This window comes from Orcinus orca, chromosome 20 (genome assembly GCF_937001465.1).
Source record: "Orcinus orca chromosome 20, mOrcOrc1.1, whole genome shotgun sequence".
In the NCBI taxonomy this organism is placed as follows: Eukaryota; Metazoa; Chordata; class Mammalia; order Artiodactyla; family Delphinidae; genus Orcinus; species Orcinus orca.
In genome coordinates, this window is record NC_064578.1 from 8,193,628 (window position 1) to 8,199,452 (window position 5,825).

Consider the following 5,825-nt stretch of genomic DNA (forward strand, 5'->3'; position numbering starts at 1 on the left):
TAGAAATCTACAAACATGTCTGCTGTTTTAACCAAGTGTGTAATACTCTTATCTTTTTAATTTTTCTAAAGGACACGTAATCTGGACCAATATTTGTATGGCCTGTTTTTGTTGTTGCTTTTAAATCTAATGTGCTTTGTCAAAAAAAAACAGGTATCTTAAAAGAAAACAGTTTGTCACTGGGAAAAAAAAACAAAACAGAAATATTTAATGTCAAATCCCAGCCCTGCACACAATGGCAACTGGATTGTATTAGAGCTGGGTACAAGCGGACATCCTAAAACATGCTGTATAGGGAAAGAGGGAAGGTTTCATCCACACCCAGACAATGACTAGAGTCTCTCTTGCACTTTTCCCCAACCGTCTATTATTTGCAAAGCCCTCATGGAAGTGCCTTTTTCTACCTTTCTTCCCCTATATCCCTATTCTCTAATTTTAGCAAGTTAGAAAAGACCGTGGCACGCTGTGGAGGAGGAAGCTGGAATACTTGTAAATAACTGGCGGATGCAAAGATCCAATTCAGCTGAAGGGAAAAAGAAGAATGCAGGGTGCCGCGTGGTCCCTGCATGGGTGTGCATTCAGGGTCTGGCGCACAGAGGAGGGGACAACAGCAGAGAGGGCTGACCGGAACAATGGGCCGTCACAAATGCCATGTTATGTAACTGGGTTATTTGAATTCACAATTGTGAAGGCCACAATTGTAGGAGAAGGCGTGTCCCCCGGCTCTGTGGTGGGAGGGAAGCAGGCTCCTGTGCTCCCACCCAGGTGCCCTGGGAGCCGGCTCTGACCCTCCTGATGAGGCCAACAGCTGCCACTCAGGAGAGAAGGGCTGGGTTGCTCCTGGCATGGCAAAGGTGCCCAGTCACTGTGTGGAGCTGCACTTTTGGATGGTGGTAACAAAAGCAGGCAATGAGCGCATCAGATACCTTTCCTCATACAGCAACGGGCCATTGTGAATGACCCGGATATTTCCATTCACTGCATACTCCTTGAGCTCAAGCGGTCTTCTCTGGGGCCTTCTAGAGAGTGCCTTCAGGCAGTAATTCACACGTTGCACTGCTGGGTCGAAGGACATGGACATGAATTTGCAGAAATTCATAGCTTCACAGGGAGTCAAGGAAAGCTGCTTGGGAGAGCTGAGCTTTGCAGGCAGCCTGGCCGTGGCCGTGGTAGAGACACCCAGGATCACTCTGAAGCCTACTTTCCATCGTGGTGGCTCGTGTGTAGCGCCTGATGAACCGGGCAGGAGCAGTGAAAAGACAGGCTGTCCTGGGCCTGCCTCCCAGTTTCACGTGAGCGCCCTGTTTGTAAGCCCTGAGCTGTGGCGACTGCGACGCCCAAGAGTGCCAGGGTCGCCTTCCCCACCCCCTCATCCTTGACCATCCAGCTCCTCAAACCCAGCTGGGATCTCCCTGCCTCTGTAACGCCCTCTTCAGGGTCCCTCCCCTAACCAGTCCCTCTTTGGTTACCATGCCCTCTTTCCTGGGATGTTTATTAGTTCCTGCAGTCACTTCCCCCGCCCCCCTCTCCTGGTCTACTTGCAGACCTGCTCCCTCCCTGGAGTGTGCCCTGCCTGAGGGCCGAGGCCAGATCTTTCCACTTCTTTGTCTTTCATGTTCAGCTCTAAGGCGGCTTTATAATGTCCGAGTAATAAGAGTCTTTTTCCTGGATTCTGGGTGGTTGTAAAGAAGCTTCAGAATCAGTAAGCTCACTTGGCGGCAGGTACAGGCTGAGTCCTCTCTTCCTTGCACTTGCGGTTGTGTTGCTGTTGTGTATTTAAGCTGGACGTGCAGTCAGAGGCTTGGCTCTCAGTCTTCAGCGATTCCACCTGTCTGGGCAGGTTCTGTTGGAGGTGATTTGCAATTCTTATTGGAGAGCTTTCCAGGCAGGAAGGGCCATGGGAACAAATGCCTCAGGGATTTGCTCACTCACTGGTGTCCTCAGGTAGAAATAGAGGGATGATGTTGATGATGATGACGATGTTCGTGATGATTCTGGTGATGATGTCGATAACTTGAATGGGTGTTTCTGCAGTGCTTAAGAACTTTTCATTTCTTTCCATGCTCACACTACAGAAGATAAGCAGAGGGTAGGTATGATGATTATTCTTCTTTTTTCTTTCCTTTAAAGAAACACTTTATTGGGGTATGATTAACGTGTAAAAAACTGTATATATTTAATGTGTACAACTCAGTGAGTTGGGGGAAGAGTGTACACCTGTGAACCCATTACCACCATCAAGGCCATAGACATACCGGTCACCTCCCAAAGTTTCCTCCCACTTCCTTTATTAGTGTTACTGTTAAGTTATTATTATTATTATTGTATGAACACTTAAGATCTACCCTCCTAGAAAATGTTGCATATACAATAGAGTATTGCTAGCTATAGGCAGAATGCTGTATAGCAGATCTCCAGAAATCATTTATGTTGCGTAAAACTTAAATAATGCCCCTCCCTCAAGCTCCTGGCAACCACCATTCTACTCTCTGCTTCTATGAGTCTGACTATTAAAGTCACGCATCTTAGGGAAGCGACCACTGGTGCCCGAGCAGCGCTATATGTCCACATACTTCTTATCACTGCTTCCTGGTGTTACAAGCGTGTAAGCACGTGCAGCCTTATGTTCATATGCACACATGAGTAGATACTTGCAGAGTTGGGCGTCTTACCTATGCTATGTGCATGTGGGTGGGTGTGTGCTAGGGCATATCTTGTTTTGTCTGTTCACAATAGAATGTCTGTATACGTGTGCGCCATGTTTGTATGTGTCTCTCTCAACTTGGAAAAAGTATCAGGGTCCGAATCCGGCCATTATTAACATGGTGAAAAGCTCCCCTGGTGGCAGGTGCCCCCACCCCTGGTTCCCTCCCTCCTTGTCCTCTTTGAAACAAGAAGACATTAAGTAGAGTCTGCCTTGGGTGGAGCGTGCATCCTCACCTTACCCCAAGCAGTACTGCAGAGAGAGTTGCAGATTTGGGGGAGGTAAACTTCCACCAGTGAAGACTTGCCTTTCAATGGGAAATTTACATTTCAATGCACCCTGTCATTGTTAATCTCAGACACTTGGCACTATCACCTACTTCCAGCCAGGCAACGCCCAGTCTGCAGGAGTCCATTGTAGACTCCAGGGCCCAGAGGCATGTATGAGTGTGGATATATGCAGATTTCACTGTCAGTGCCAAGGGGCATTTTGTGTTACCAGGCCATGGGTGGTGTCCCCTGAGACAGGAACCCTCCTGGTAGGAGCTGAGACTGCTGGGTGGCTTGTTCAGTCCTATTAAAGGTGAGAATATATTGAAGGCAGATGACAAGGTGAAGTTACCCTTTGTCTTATAAAGACAAACCGTTGACAGTTCAAAGAGGGAAGCAGGCTTCCTCGACGTTCCCATCATTGCTCCCAATCCCAGATTCAGGGCACAGAAGCCTGGCTGGGGTTTATTTCTTTCCTTGATTGTCAGAAAGTAAGCTGCTTACTCCCAGGGTTTATTTTGCTTTGTTTTATTTTATTTCACATTATTTCATTTTGTTCAGATCTTCAAGTTCATGATTACTAGCCATGCCCTCATGGATCCTAGTACATAGGTACATGTTAGACCTTTGTTTCTACCCCTTGTAACTGCTCATCTTGTTTTGAGTCTGTATAAAATCTTCCTACTTTTTCAAAAGTTCCTATCTGAATTGAAAGCCCACAGCCTCTCTTACAGCATCAAGCAATCCAAAAGGAGTTTTCTAATGTTTGCTGTGGGTCTGGAGCGTGAAAAGCCTTTTTGTTTTACACAGAAAGACACTGAACTCGGGGTCTGGCAAAATGCCTGAGGCCACTCAGTAAGTAGCTTTAGGAGAGCCAAGAGCCTCAGTGTGACAGGCAAAAATATCCAATAAAAGTTTCAACTTGTAAACTTTGGCAGACCACTGGGTGATGTGAAATGAACCATCTATCATGGAGGATCCATTCAGACAAGACTTGAGTCTTTATGAGTCTATCGGATGAATGTCAGGTACGGAAAATAGTAAAGGCATATAACAGTTACTGATTTTTGAAATTCTAAAATAGTGCTTTTTCCTTATGGAGGCAAAATGGCCAGAAGGTATAAAGGAGGAATTTTCTTAAACATTTATATTTTCATCACACAGATGAAACCCAGATTTCCTTCCAGTCTTTTTTCTCCTTGTGTAAGAATATCGATACTGGAGTTGGAGGAGGGCTGAGGTCTCAGCTGGCTGTGCGGCAGGGGAATACATTTCTGTTTTAAGCCACCCAGTGGGTGGTATTTTGTTATAGCAACCCCAGGAAACTAATACAGTAAGATTCTTGTTTCTGTCCCTGTGTGAGCGCTGGCCACCATTTTTGTTGGTTGGTTTTGTTTGGTTTGGCTTTTGAGAGAAAAAGCACAGGTCATAAGACGTAAACGTTTGGGATTCGTGAGCCGAGAGGTTGCCTAGGGGTCAACAAAGTACAAGAACAGCTCCTGGAACAGACATTAAATGCTATGTGTGTGCTTACCTGTTCCTCTTCCTGGACACACAGTGGGGCTTCCTGGGCTCCTTTAGAGTTAAGTTGATGACAACATCCTGCTGCCAGGCCTTCAATTTCTCTTTCTGCTGCCGTGACCTTGGAGGCAACTGCTCTACATGCACAGAGACAAGATGCAGGGGAGCCATCCACTCCCCATCAGACTTTTTGTGCCTGAGAAATAAACTTTATTTGTGTTATGCTGGGATATTGGGTTTACTTTGTAATTTAGAAAATTCCTGTCCCATCCTCTTACCCCACCAGGGGTTGTTCGCAAAGGGTTTAAAGGGGATGTTCAGGGAACTGAGAATACAGCATCATTGACCCTGGTGGCAGACTTTTAAAGGAAGTCCACACTCTGAGACCCATCTCCTCCTCCCACCCATATCCTTGCAGCTTGGAGAAAATGTCATTAAACAAAGTGCAGTAATTGTGGGCTTGGGCTCAAGAGTCAGAAATCCTGGATTTTAATATATACTAGCTATATGACCCGGGGCAAATTCCCTATATGCTCAGAACATCAGTTTGCTCATGTGTAAGGTGGGATGGTAGCAGCTGTCTCTTAGACCCTTTGAGAGGTTTCAACCCAATGTGATGGTAGTGGATAGTGTCCATCCACTGATAAATCATTAAGCACAGTGCCTGGCACCGTGTCAGTTTGATTACCGTACTTTTCTTACTTTATCAAGAAGGCTGATATCTTTGGTGATCAGGATGAGCTTCTCTCCCTGGTGGTTCAGAATCTTTGTATGTCTGAGCACCAATGGGTACGTACAAACCCATGAACTCCCTTCGCAGTTCCATATCTCTCTCTTAAAATGGATGGGATGAACATTGCCTGTGGACTAGGGTTTCCATGTTTTGTCCTCCAGATAGTGAAGGTTGGCTTTGCTACACTTAGGGACTTGGGAACATACTTTAGAGTACATTTTAAGACAACATCATTGCTTATTATATCCAAAAAGAGAAGATACTATAGCAATGTGTTTAAATAAAACTCAATTAAAAAGTAGGGGTGGGTGGGTATTTCTTGATGTGGAACAGGGTGATATTTCAGTTTAAATAATGGACATCAACATTTATGTTTAAAATGCTCTTCTTAAAGCTCTAGTTTTCACCTTTGACTATGTCCTGTTTCTTGTACCTGGAACAAATAAATCACAGTTTCTGGAGTGGGGACTTGGGAAGATGTGTTTTTTGAGGACCCTGAAGTGATTCCAGTGGGCAACCAAGTTGAGAAACACTCCTTTGGAGAAAACTTGATCAAAGACCCATAATAATAATTCTTACCATCTTGGGGGTGCAGTTG

At 45.4% G+C, this 5,825-nt stretch overlaps 1 long non-coding RNA gene across 1 annotated transcript; it reads left to right on the forward strand.

Moving 5' to 3' along the window:
* Positions 1-302: 302 nt before the first annotated feature.
* LOC125962701 (uncharacterized) lies at positions 303-4,724 on the forward strand. The gene is made up of 2 exons (XR_007474288.1): positions 303-2,089; positions 4,532-4,724. It is a non-coding gene; the product is annotated as an uncharacterized LOC125962701 (long non-coding RNA).
* Positions 4,725-5,825: the final 1,101 nt, after the last annotated feature.